General features: G+C 35.6%; 1 protein-coding gene across 5 annotated transcripts in view; it reads left to right on the top strand.

Annotated features, from left to right (window-relative positions):
- Positions 1-15,002, top strand: part of LOC132199591 (apoptosis-stimulating of p53 protein 2) — a 139,598-nt gene that overhangs the window by 79,169 nt on the left and 45,427 nt on the right. The window lies entirely within an intron of this gene.

Below are 15,002 nucleotides of genomic sequence, written 5' to 3'. Positions count from 1 at the left end.
GCGGACGACACGCGAAACCAACTCGCAGATATATGAGATTAAATTATGTGTACACGGGCAAAAAGCGTGCACAGCAAAGTACGTATAATATCATCGAGGGTAATCAGAACCGCAAAGACGCACAAACTGCGGCCAACTCGGAGCAATCTCGGTTTGTTGCCAACTGGAACGTTAATAAATTAATTACACCTACTTCCAGCCGCCCACACTCTGCAGCAATAATTATCATCTGAATGCATAAACATTCAACAGCCTCTGCGTCGTGTAATATCGCACCCGAGCCGGAGTGTTGCCAGATTGGATATTTGATCTAGGCTTCAGAGTTGACTACGCGAGCCTGATTGTTTCCGCGTGTGGTATTATGCAAAGCAGCACGTGTGATCGAAGGGTGGCGAAGAGCTGTTTATCCACTACGGCTGATCGAATTTAAAAAGATGGAATATATAAATCTGAAAATTAATTTTTTATATGGAAAGCTGCCAGTTTTGGCTCTCATGGACAATTTTTCACCTAAGACAAAATATCATTAAATAGAGCTGTCATTCTATTAATTGATAATTTTTTTATTGAATGGAATGATTTACATAGCTGGATTTGGTTTAAAAAAAATATGATCAATTTTTTGGTTACCTAAAAAATTCCTACTCTTGCAATATGATCAGCCCTATTACCAATTTATATCAAATTTAGTGCGAAAAATATTTTATTAGCTCTCTGAGGGGTGCCTCACAATGTCCTAAAGACAATGTCCTAACAGAAAATGTTTTAACGGAAAATGTCCTAACGGAAAATATCCTAAAGAAAATGTCCTACAGAAAATAGGACATTCTCTGTTAGGACATTGTCTTTAACCCCAATTTAGGACATTTTCTTTAGGACATTACGATGGTACCCCTCTCTGATTATGAGGAGGAAAGGAGAAATTGAAATTTTTTGTTCTTGGAATCTATTCTGCTGGATAAGTTTCCCTTTAATTTACTATTTTTATCACAATAAAACAAGAATTAAATGGCCACGCATACAGCACCGGAGTAAATTTTTCAAATTTGAATACGTTCTCAACTTCAGTTTGCAACATTAATATAAAATTTTGAGATAATTTATTTTATAAATTTAAATTTTGATATTAAAATCAATGAAAAAATACATTTAAACAAATAAAATTAAAATAATTGCAACAATTGCATAAAAGTCTTATTTTATCCTAAAATGCATGTATTAGCAAATTAATAATTTAAAATCTTTAACGTGTACATTAATTTGGTTTTATATTTAAGTGTAAAAAACATTAATTTATTGGATTTATTTCATTGCACTTCAAATGAAAAATTAAATTTATCCACAATTCTTCTACATCTCTACCAAAAATTGACGATTTTCAAAGCAAGTTGCTCATTTAGTGATATTTTACAGATCCCACGAGAAAAACAACATTTGAAATAAATCACCCAGAAATTCACAAACGTCCCCAGCCGTTCCCACTGCTAACTATATGGCAATAATCATTATTCACCGAATTAATCACAATCGCCGCACTAATTCCTGCATTGAAACCGGCGCACCAGCTGGCCGGAATTTTGCCGGCTCATAAACTGATCGAAAACATATAATAATATTAATTAATCCGCTTACACCGAACAGTATCTGCAACCAGTCGCACACAGGCATGTTGCACACACAACAACACAAATCCAGCCTCGGCGCTCTCTCAACCAGCAATAATCAACCCTCACGTGTGTGTAATGAAATTCTACGCGCGTTGATTGATGGCCTAATCAAATTCTGCGCAAAATTCAATTCGGATTCAATCACTTTCCGGACACCTTGCCCACGTAATACTTTGTTCGATGGGTGGATTGGTGGAATTTGTGGGCGATGGAATTTCTCTTGGATAAGTCCAGGAGGATCGGTCGGATATACACACTCGGGCAGAGCGGAATAAATTGCAACACGGGTGTATTTCGGCTCGCCGGCCGACAGAGATAAGAGAGTGAGGCAGCTAACTGATGTGTTTGAGGCAATCAGGCTTTCGCAAGCCCAGCCGAAATAGTGCAGAGGGTTCGTGCTTTGCGGTCAACTGATGAATTCGCCTTGAAACAAGGGTGATCCTCAAATTTACTCATGTCAGAGAAATATTAGAGGCTTCAAAATAATTTTTATAAATCAATAATTGCATCTTGAATTTAGAATATTCAAATATGGTAAAAATAATTTTTGAACTTTAACCTCGCAATGTTTTAAATTTATTGATTTGTTATTTTGTCTACTTTTTTTATTTTATCAATTTCATCAACAAGGAAAGAATAATTAATAGCAATTTAAACATCGTTGATTTTTTTTTATAACTAAATGCTTTAAGTAAGTTAAATTTACATTAATTAAAAAATTTTGAATGTGTTTTGTCACATTTGAGCTTATTTAAATAAATACATAAATAATACAAATTGTTAGCTTGCATATTTCAGTCACTTTAATTTGATCAATTTTATGGAGAGAGAAATTTTAATAATTTCCTTTCCATGAAAAGCATTGGTTATCTTCAAAAATTCAGTTGTCCGCTTTAACTTTTTATAAATTTTCTGATGATGTTGCATTGAAAATTACTTTCAAACATAGTTCCCTTAGGTACTAAAAAACTTCATTCATAAAAAAAATTAAATTTTTTCTGTGGACAAACTAAATTTTGCTTCCTGCAATTCAGCCGAGTTCTCTTTTTCACCGTTTGTCAAGATCCCTCCTCCTTTTTCTTCTCTCTTCTTTCGCTCATTCACCCGAGCTTTCTCCATAGCGCAGCACTTTCTTTCCGTACATTATACGTACGTCTCGTGAATGCCCGCGTGCTAAAAGCCCTCCGCATCAAAAGTCCTCCTCGGCGAAAATTCTGCGTGCTGCTTTTTCCACGCGGAAAAATTCCTGCGAGTGGCTGTAATCCTCCCATTGAGACCACTTTTCATTGTTTCTTGCTTTTCTTCGCCGCTCCGTCGGTTGGCCCAACATTTTTCCGTGTTTTTGCACACGAACTCTCTGCCGCCGCTTTTGTTGCGCGCGAACCCCCGAGTGCCTTTCCTTCCATCAGCAGGGATCTATCAATCAATCGCGGAAACAAAAAAGACCGAGAGAGAGAAAAGAAAACAGAATAACTGCGCGCGGAGAGGAAAATAAAAAGCTGCAAAACTAACAACTCGCGAAGAAGTGCGCGGCCTCATGCACGCCATTTGTGAGGAATCGTGCCTTGGCACAGGCAATAACTCGGAATGAGGGACGAGCTCACCGATTGCAATTTTCTTTTAAATTGGATAATTTCTACCAATCGTGAGTGCCATTATCGGTGAGCAATCAGTCAGTCATTGCATTTGGCACAGAGTCTAAAACCACGTCAGCCACGACTTTAAAAGTTATTGCAAAAAAAGCAATTATTTTTTCATAAAATTAAAGTGAAAATTTAAATAATTTTTAAAAAAGCTCATGTTTCTTTTTTACAACAAAAGCTTCGTACTGTAAATTAAATTTACTCAATTAGTGAAACAATAAATTTTTCCCTAAGGCTATCCAAATATATCATTAGAATTTAAAAATTCTCCTTTAAAATTGTTGATTTTTTAATTTCCTCAATGAACTGTTTTAAAAAATACAGAAACTTATTAACAAGTTGATTAATTTGTTCTCCGTTTTTCCCCAATTCAAGAAGCACTCTTTGCCAAGCAGAATTTATTACGGCCATTTTCACCTGAGCGGTAATTTCCCGATCGGGAAAGAATGGACTTTTGCCTCTGGCCCTTTTTGCGGTGCATTTGGGGGCGCGCCGAGAAAAAGTGCTGCGTTGTGTTGCTCCATTGTGGTGGCGAACGCGGCCATTTATCAGTCAACAGCAGAGTAATTTAATTCCCGCTGCTTTTTTCGCTCTTTCTTTCTCTCTTTCGCTGCTGCTGCTGCTGCTGTTTGTGTGTGTTTTCGCAAAACAGTTAGTGCCGGAATTGAATTACTCCTCGCAACGCCTCATCGCTACTGCGAAGTGCACACACCGCCCATTAAAGTTCACTCTTGCATTATTTATATATTCGCGCGATACGCTTCACAACAGGGGAGAGTGCAGAGTTGGCTTTAGCGTTGACAATGAGCAAGGATTTTGTATACTGCAATTATGTAAACTGAAGTTTTATTAACCTAAATTAACCTAACATTTAATTTTTTTTATTATCTTTGATCACATTTTCACATTTCTTCACATTTGTTTATTATAGATTAAAATTCGATTTTTTTTTTAAATTTATATAGTGGAGAAATTACTTGCTAAAGATTCGTATACATCTTATAAAATAAATCTGGTATCAGGCTATTTATCTCTTTTGTCATTTAATTTAATCTAATTCTATCGATAAGATTAATTCATAATATGTTGAAAATGATATTTAAACAACGCTATGTATCAATTGGAAAAATTAACAACAATAATAATTATTTAAAGATAATATGTCTAAAACTGATCTCTTTGATTCTTTTTGTGTTTGAATGTTTGAAAAAAAGCATCATTATAAACTCAACTGTATTTGACAATTATTACAACAATTATGTAAATTAATCCACCAAGGAATAAAAATGCCACAAAAATCCAATTAAATGGATTAAAATTACTTTTGATCCGTCTTTAAATACTACAAGGAGATCAAAGTCTGTTTAAATTCATCTGATACGCGTAACCGAGGAAGTCAGAGAGATTAATGATGCAGACGGAGCGAACGCCACTTAAGTTCAATGCTCATCCTCTGACTCCACGACTGACAAAGTCCTCATCAGGTGTATTACTCGGAAAGTGCGTTTCGGCGCTCGCAGGAAATTGCCGCGCACGCCATCAAAGCGAGTCGAACTCTGCGCCTCATTGCCGACGTACGAGTGACAATTCAAATCACAGGGGATGACGATTAGGCACGAGTCTCGAAATACACTTGACGGAAGCGACTCCGACAAGGAGAACAATGGGGGCTGCGTTCATTTGGGCAATTAAATATTACACCGCGCGACAGCCAAAGGGCCTCCTCGGTTTTCACATTCAGCCGGGAAGTTTTGGCTCGAGTCGTATTTTCGAATTAAAGAGAGCTGGAAGGAATAATTCCCTGTAGGAAAACGGGTCGAGCTGCTAATTTGGATGCGGACCGATATTTAAATTAATTAAAGGGATTTGCTCTGAGACCACTGTTTGTTTTGATCAATACAGAAGGGGAGTGTCTTAGAAGTAAATAGGGGATGGATTTAAATCGATAAGGATTATATATTTTCTTAGCAAACTTGGATCAATATTCAAACTTGCACTCCGGGATGGGAAAAAGTGATCATCATCACCTTTTTAACAAATTTTTTGAAGTATAAGTTGAAATGTATAATTAAGGCCAAAATAACAAAATATACATCTAATAAGTTAATTTTCAGATTTTATAATCACCTTTTGGGTGAAAAAAACCTGATTTTCACTTACTCAAGTAACTCCAGATTATAGTATCCCAATATAGTATAAAATTTTTACCAAAATTGTAATTTTTCACCAATTTCTTTAAAAAATAAAAAATTAGACGCAAAATTTCAATACGAGCCTTTTTGCCTCCATTAAATATTTATTTTAACCCTTTCGATTAACGTAAAAACATCATTTTGGGCAGAAACATTCTTTCCTCTTCCTTGAAATCACTTCTTTTCGTTGATTAAAGCGTTTTATCAAGATTTTTGTGCAGCCACTTTATCACAATATTTTTAACGAAATAAAAAAATAATTTTGCTGACAAGTTCCCTGGGCTCAAGTTTTTTATTTTTAACCCTGAGAATAAAAAATTTACATCAATGATTCATTCAGGTTTTTCATCTATGATGTTCAAGTTACCCTGGCTTTGACAAATTTGGAGAGATTTTCAATCCTGGCTTAAAAAATAAAAAATTAGACGCAAAATTCCAATAAGAGCCTTTTTGCCTCCATTAAATATTTATTTTAACCCTTTCGATTAACGTAAAAACATCATTTTGGGCATAAAAATTTCTTCCTCTTCCTTGAAATTGCTTCTTTTCGTCGATTAAAGCGTTTTATCAAGATTTTTGTGCAGCCACTTTATCACAATATTATTAACGAAATAAAAAAATAATTTTGCTGACAAGTTCCCTGGGCTCAAGTTTTTTATTTTTAACCCTGAGAACAAAAAATTTACATCAATGATTCATTCAGGTTTTTCATCTATGATGTTCAAGTTACCCTGGCTTTGACAAATTTGGAGAGATTTTCAATCCTGGCTTAAAAATTAAAAAATTAGACGCAAAATTCCAATAAGAGCCTGTTTGCCTCCATTAAATATTTATTTTAACCCTTTCGATTAACGTAAAAACATCATTTTGGGCAGAAACATTCTTTCCTCTTCCTTGAAATGACTTCTTTTCGTTGATTAAAGCGGGGAATCAAGATTTTTGTGCTGCCACTTTATCACAATATTTTTAACGAAAATAAAATAATTATGCCGACGAGTCTCCCTGGGCGCAAGTTTTTTTTTTAACCCTGAGAACACAAAATTTACATCAATGATTCATTCAGGTTTTTCATCTATGATGTTCAAGTTACCCTGGCTTTGACAAATTTGAAAAGATTTTCAATCCTGGCTTAAAAAATATAAAATTAGACGCAAAATTTCAATAAGTGCCTTTTTGCCTCCATTAAATATTTATTTTAACCCTTTCGATTAACGTAAAAACATCATTTTGGGCATAAAAATTCTTTCCTCTTCCTTTAAATCACACCTTTTCGTTGATTAAAGCGGGGTATCAATATTTTTGTGCAGCCACTTTATCACAATATTTTTAACGAAAATAAAATAATTATGCCGACGAGTCTCCCTGGGCGCAAGTTTTTTATTTTTAACCCTGAGAACAAAAAATTTACATCAATGATTCATTTAGGTTTTTCATCTATGATGTTCAAGTTACCCTGGCTTTGACAAATTTAAAAAGATTTTCAATCCCGGCTTAAAAAATAAAAAATTAGACGCAAAATTTCAATAAGAGCCTTTTTGCCTCCATTAAATATTTATTTAAACTCTTTCGATTAACGTAAAAACATCATTTTGGGCATAAACATTCTTTCCTCTTCCTTGAAATCACTTCTTTTCGTTGATTAAAGCGTTTTATCAAGATTTTTGTGCAGCCACTTTATCACAATATTTTTAATGAAATAAAAAAATAATTATGCTGACGAGTTCCCTGGGCTCAAGTTTTTTATTTTTAACCCTGAGAACAAAAAATTTACATCAATGATTCATTCAGGTTTTTCATCTATGATGTTCAAGTTACCCTGGCTTTGACAAATTTGGAGAGATTTTCAATCCTGGCTTAAAAATTAAAAAATTAGACGCAAAATTCCAATAAGAGCCTGTTTGCCTCCATTAAATATTTATTTTTACCCTTTCGATTAACGTAAAAACATCATTTTGGGCAGAAATATTCTTTCCTCTTCCTTGAAATCACTTCTTTTCGTTGTTTAGAGCGGGGTATCAAATCTGCTAGAAAGCCCCCGACTAGGGGTCAGGTTGGTTGAGAAGCACAATTGTGCCAAGGGTGCTCGACTACGGCAAGAGACCGACCTAATAGCCTAATAAGCTCACGGGTGCCATAAGCAAAAAAAAAAATGTATATACCAAAGTTTCAAAAATAATATATTAAAAACCACGATTTCTCTTCTGAAAGTCTGAAAGGAATTTAAATTCACAATAAAAATTTTTCCACGTTAATTAATTTCAGATTTTTTTATTTCCTCTCTTCGTAGCTTCTTAAAACATGAAAATTCAAATTTGCTTCAACAATTCCGATCAAGATAAAATTAATTTTGCTCTGGGAACTTTGGATTCTGTAGAAACAAACTCGTGCTAAACTTTGGATCTTTCAAATATACACGTGCGATATAAATTCATTTTACAAAGCTGTATACAAATTTCGCGAAGTGCTCCCTTATGTAGCGGGGGCACCAACTTGTAAACTGCAGTAATAGTTATCCGGTAGCGCAGCTAGGCTCAAATTCAATAAGGAATTCCGGCCGGGAACTCTGCGCTGCCGGCGGTGAACTCAACGACGACGCGCCTTGCAGAAATTGTTTCTCTAGTTTGCGTGCCTGCGAAATTCTCTGCCGTCATACTTCACTTCTTGTAATTACTCGGGCTCAATCATTACAGAGGAAAGAACGGATAAAAGGGGTGTTTGGAACGAGTATCTTTTCCAACTTGGGATTGACGTCTTCGCTCGGTTTAATCTAGGGAGGGTCAATGAAAAAGGAAAGGCCTGCTTTCGGATAATTTCCTTTTACGTCCGAGCTGCTCCTCAAGACGGCAGACGAATTCAAATTGCCTGCTATGGGATAGGAGTGACCCTTGCCTGGCAAACGTTGCGTGAAAGAAAAGCGCACAGAATAAAATTGGACCGAACGAGCTGGGACGGGGCGTCCGAGCTTTTGAAACGGCCGATTGCTTTTATTTTTAATTAAACTGGTGGCGCAAAGAGCAACAAGCCGATTCGTGTTACCGAAACGAGCAACAAACATGGAGGGTAAATAGGGAAAAAATACAAGATTGCCGATTCCAGAGAGATAAAAATAACTTTCATTTACAAAACACAAAATTATTTATTATTTAATTTATTACAAAATTTAATAAGATAGATTAGAATTACAAACACATAATTTTTATTTACAAAATAAAACATTTATAAAATTATATTATTTTAAATTTCAGATTTTTAGACCTTTTTGTGTAAAGATTAAACAATTATAAACCATTATTTTTTTTAATTTTGATAGAAATAAATAAGCTGACTGATTCATATCCACATTAAATTAAAAGCCGTTGGCACATCTTAAAAGCGTTCTGAAATTCCAACTTTTTTTACATATCATTGAGGAATTCATTAAAAAATAATATTATTTAGCATTAATAAAATTAGACTCACTCCTAAGGTCCAATCCTGTAAGGCTGACACAAAATGTTAAATTCCTCTTACAGAATTAGAGCCCGGGTGAAAAAATATATTCATGACTGTGACTGTTTTTTTGAATAATGAAGACTTGATAATTTTAAACTTTCATTATTTATATAATATTTAATTATTAATTCATTTCGGAGAATTTTGTTATCAAAATAAATTAAAAATTGAAGTGTGAAAAAAATTAAACAAGAAATTTTAATGTTGCGGTTTTATTGATCACATCTATTTGCATCAAATCTAGAAAGAGTAGCGCAGGGCGGACCGTGTTGAGCAATTGCTGGCACCGTTGGTGCTGCTGGTGGTGTTTTATGCGGTTAGTTCAAAGGCCGGGGAGAGAAGCTCTGCATGCTATTTTGCGCTGCAGCTCATTCGGTCCAACTCGTGATTAAACTTTGATGGGAACCTCAGCAGAATAAATAAACACACAGAGAAGGGAATCCGCTTTCCGCAGAATAAAAGCCTCTCTGCTCTCGATTTAATTATCAATGTTCTCTCTGGAAGAGACACGTGTCCCATTACACACAATGCGATTTTCCGAGCATTCGTTTAGCATCAAAATAAAATAAATAACGCATTGTTGTTGTGCCTCGGAATGAATGCAAAGAAGAGCGAATTTGGCGGAATCCGGCCGGGGCTTTCTTTGTTGGCGCGCATAATGCAGACATCAATCAGATTTAGGACGCCTTGAATCTCATTTCCCTGCTGCGAGTGAAGGGCCGTGCGCTTCTCTCCGCTTTTGTTATTACATCGAACACACGGGCTAGACGTTGCCGGGAATGAGTTTTCATCTTTTTTATCACCCGCGCGCGCGGTGCGACCGAGTAAACAAAACAGCCCATAACCGTAAATATACTTACCCTGCAAAGGACGCACCAAAATCGCCTTTCGCTTATACCGGGCGTGCTCGCTTTGCCGAAAACGTCATTAAAGTTGGGGGGAAATAAAATTTTATTAGCGTTTTCAGCGAACACCCAGATGATGTACGTTTCTTCGGGTAAAGTGGTAAATATTGAAGATCGATATTATTTGTTTGTTATCTTAACGTTTACGTGCTCGTTATCGGACGAATATTGGATGTTTCCCAAAAGTTGGAACAAAATATATGAAAAAGTTGATCAACATTAATTAATTGTGTTTTTTGTCTTCTCTCGTTTTTATAAATTTTGATTTTATTCCTGATTTTTTAAAATTTGATTACCTCTTCACCGTATAATAAGTGAAAACAATTAACCAAAAATAAAATTTAAGGAAAAAACATCAATTTCCACTGTTGAACTGCGCAAAAGATTCTAGAACAATCATTTGAAACTACTTCTAATTTTAATAATTCGGTTTTTATTTCATTTTTAAATTTTTTGAACTTGCATGAACGTCAAAATTTGGTTCAACATTAATGAATTTGCAAGATTTCCTTGGTGATGGAATTTTTCAAAACCTCTTCAGTAAAAATTGTGCACCCTTTTCAAATGAATCCAACTATGTTAACTATTTTATCGTTACTCGTCTCTACAGGATTCTCGCGAAACTATTTGCCATTTTTTACTGCGAAAAATGTGCCGGAATGGAAATTTTCGCTCGGCTGCACTTCAAACGCCCATTTTGCTCATATACGAACAGGGCGCTTTGGTGCACCCTGAACGAAAAACGGTTGTGAAGGAAAGTTTTCACTTTCTTGCTGACTCTCTGTTTGATCCTCGCGCGTTCTAATACATCGTCGCTCTTGCTAAGCCGCCAAACACGGGGGCGGCGCTCTTCGATTGAATTCCAGCTCATTTTCTTCCGAGGAGGAAACTTGGCATGCGATTGTGCCGAGCGGGTTGCCTATCTGGAATAATATCGGTTTTCTCGGCGCCGTATAAAAAGGCATATCGGTCCGCCGGCGAATTTGATGATGCCGGCGCGATGCAAATATGGCTGCGGTTGGTTTGTGTACTCGCGAGATTACGTACACGCGCCCGACCCACTATCCGCACGGAAAAGCGGCTTATTTTCCATTCCGCCGCTAAATTGTTTGCCGGGCTAATTCGGCTCAGGGCCACGCGGGTGCACCGCCGCCCTCAGAGACGACGCGAGCCTTTTTTCCAGTTCGTTCTCTGTTTTGTTTGCGTGCGAAAAGAGCAAACGCGATTTAATTCGATTGAAGCGCTTAATTTTTAAAATCAACTGGCAGTCGAAAAGTTATGTAATACGCAGTGTTTTATACTTACAATAAATTCTAGACTGGTGACAAAAAATTGTTTAATTAAAATTATTTTCATCATACATTGTGTCTTCGCAAATTGTGTTATCCTGATTTAAAATATGTGAGATAAAAACAGCGGTGGATTGAAAGACGATTTTTAATTTTATTCAAATTCTGTAGCATAATTTGAAAAATGATCTAAGAAGACTGATTTATTACTTAAAATGGACATCATCAGGATCTTTTACAACATTGCAATTAAAGTCGCCTTTAAAAAAGAGACTTGTTTACATGTCTAAACAATCCAAATTATCTGAAAGATCTCACGGCAGGATTTGATAATTTTTTTGTTAATGTAATAAAGTAATTAGATGATAAAAGAGCAAACAAGACTAAATATTTTAACTAAATATTGCTTATTACTTTTAATTTACATTTCATTACTTTTTAATAAAAATACTTTATTTTTTAATATAATTTATAATAATTTTACTTATTTCATTTTAAAATGTTAAATAAAACAAAGATATTATTGATAATTTCAAATATAGAGTATGTTTCAATATTTAATGAACAAATACATCACACACCTAAAAATTATTATTAAATCTTTTGACTCTCGCATTCTCAATGCTTTGGCACCTGGCACCGTTGTGCAATGAAAATCACTCCTCAATTATTTTAAAGTCAATCATTTATAAAGTAAAGAGAACAACAAAACAAGGATTTGCATTGAACTGATGTCCTATTAATAAAATAATGTTGCGTACTTTATTTGCTTTAGTTTATTTACGGTCATGGCAAAAGGTTGTTCCTGCAGATATTTTTGTCACATTCACGCCAAAAATAACAGAGGCGCTCGGTCCGCAATCGACGTCGCGTTTTTCCAGCTGCGGGCATTCGTCAGCCAGTCGACGGGTTTGCTTTTCGGAAAAGCCGCTCTCTCACCGCACGGGCGCGTAAACCCGTTTATATATTGTTGGGTGGCCCTGAGCTGCGGCCGGGGTGAGTATGTTGTCGCCCAAATGGACTAATGGCCGCCGCCACGGCACTTTTTGCTACACGCCAAAATAATGACGCTGCGCTCGCTCTTCCATTACTCTTAATGAGCAAATGCTTTCTGAAACTTCAAAGTTATATTTACCCTTTTTTAACGGACGCCGAAATAATGTTCCGTTGACGGGAAGAGGCAAATAATGAGTCTCTTGAGAAGAAGAAGAATCAAGTCCAACAAGGGAAAAAGATGGTGTGTTTTATTTTTACAAACTTCGTTAAAAGAACATTGAGTGAACCAAGGCAAGGGAAGGAAAAATGAGAAACTAATTTTTTTAAACACTGAATTGGGAACTTTTCGCAAAATTGCGATTTTTCTTACTGGAATTTATTTATTTAAACGTCAAATTTCTCTTCAATGCAATTAAAAAACCTGAGACATAAAAACTCATCAAATCAAGCTAAATAATCATATTAAGTTTTTAACATCATCATTTTAATTTTTTGGTTAATAATTGTTAATCATGGAATTTCCAAGCGTTGAATTAAAGTTGGCCTCGAAATTATTCCACACCGACAACAGGTGCAAAGGGTGTTTTCACTCGACCGTCGCCTCCCTTCGAGCGAGCTTACAAGCCTGTCACGTGTTGGAAGCAGTTATATTGCTGGCAACGTCTCATGCCAGACACTCGCAAGCTTCTTAATGCCACCTCGCGTCATTTAGAATTCGCCGCACTAAATATCTCTCCAATGTGACTCCGAATTTGTCACGCCGCTGACTAGCTACATTTATTAATAAACCATGAAAAGCTGCCATCCGAAATATGAATGTTCTTCTGATTATTAAATACCTTTCCATTTTAACAATTTCTTTTTCTCTCTGTTTCAGGTATGTTGACTTTTCCATCTTTGGTTCCCTCTCATTTTGAATATGCTGAATTCGTAAGTGCATTGAACTGATTTAAGCATTACTAATCAAAATGACTAAGATGAAAACGATGTCTCAAAGTTTATTAAAGTTAGGCTGGAGATAGGCAAATGAGAAATGAATTCGAAATATGCATCTAGGAAATAATTATTTTTCGTTGGATTTAGACGGATTTAGATAATTTGCTTTATTGATCTGGCTTTTATTATTTTCATCCCAAAATTATCTCTACTCCTTCTTTTCAAAAGAAAATTTATTGATTATAATCTTTGAAAATTTTATAAAAACTCAAAAGCCAATTAACAAAATTTAACAAGGATTATTAAAAAAAAACTGTTGGTCTTGAAAGGAAGCATGTGGATTGCAAGTTGAACTGCGCTTCCGCCGTATTTTCTCCCTTTCTTTGGACGATTTCCTCGTCTTTCCCCACTCTCATTATGCGCGGTTAATTCGCCGTCGCTCCCTTTATCAGCCGCGTGTGTTTGGCTGTGGCTTAAATAGCGCGGCCTGTTGCTCTCTTTCGCCGCCCTTCCTACGCCGAATTGCACAGCTACCTGCTGTTTACGCTACAAACGCTTCGCCGCCACACCTGGCATTTCCAATGTATTGTAATGCGGCCCGTTATTATTTTAGTCCACTCGTGTAGCCCGCGTTGTAAACACGCGTTTCCACTAATACCAGCCAAAGACCAACGAATTTCGGATGTGCGAATGGATACGACAAAAGTTCGCTTGGATTAATGCCTTAAACCATCATTATTTGAGGTAACAAAATTGAATTTCCATAATTTTAAAAATTTAAATTCAACTCAAAATAGATTTCAAAGAGGAATAATTCATACTCAAAGTGAGTTATTAAAAACAATCGAATATATTTTCAATTAATTTCTGAAACAAAATATACAAGTATGACGCAGCTTTACTATATCAAAAACTTTTAATAAATTTCCATTTATGAATTAATTTACCAAAATTTAATATTTTAGAGTAATGCTAATTAAAAATGAAAGAATCGAAATTAATTTTTGGAGTTAAAGGTTTTGAAAAATTGTAGGAAATTTTAGTATATTGTCAATTATTTGAAAATTATATATATTTAGACAATTTTGTATGATATAATTATATATTAGGCTTCTATACTCTGATTAGCCCCAATGTGCGTCCCTCAGTAAACATCCCCCTTGAACTCTCATTCAGCATTATAAGCCGCCGCTGTGCTGCTCATCGTCAATTTCTCAGCTGACCTCATTTCAATACTCCAGGAATAGCGAGCGCTTTGTGCGTAGGGAAAATAAAGCTGCTTTCATTCCGCCGACTGAGCATCCATCCACTTTGAAACCCAATCGCGCAGGGGCCGAGCAGTCATTAGGACGACCCTAACCTTTCCCACCGTTAGCCCTGTCCATGTCAAACGGACTAGATGAAACGGCGTCAAACTCACTCCCTAGCCGACGAAATTCGATATGCCCATATATATTGGAAGAAGAAGTCTCTCTTTTCTCTGGTCGGGCTGCAAACGCCACCCACTGCGCCGAGAGCATCTCACACACACTCTTGCCTTATTACTCAACTGATAAAAGAAGACAACGACACGCATACTATGCATAACATAAAAAGACGCAGCATCCCTGTGTCGCCTCTCAGGCGCTAAAACAGGAAATTGGAATTCAGTCATGTGTTACATACAATGCTACAAACAAAAGTTAAAAAAATTTATTTTAAATAAAAAAAAAACACCGATTTTATAATTTAATTTATTTAAAAAATATTTTCTGTATTTCTTTTATTTATAATCATTTTCTAATTTAAAGTAAGTATTTTTTAAGTAAATAATTTTTTATTTAAAGTAATTCATATTTAAGAGTTTTTGATTGAGGCATCTTTTAAAAAAAGTCCTCGCAAA

This window comes from Neocloeon triangulifer, unplaced genomic scaffold (assembly GCF_031216515.1).
Source record: "Neocloeon triangulifer isolate White Clay Creek 2 clone unplaced genomic scaffold, ASM3121651v1 ptg000014l, whole genome shotgun sequence".
Taxonomy (NCBI): domain Eukaryota; kingdom Metazoa; phylum Arthropoda; class Insecta; order Ephemeroptera; family Baetidae; genus Neocloeon; species Neocloeon triangulifer.
Note: the sequence above shows the minus strand (reverse complement) of the source record. Positions and strands in the feature narration are given on the sequence as shown.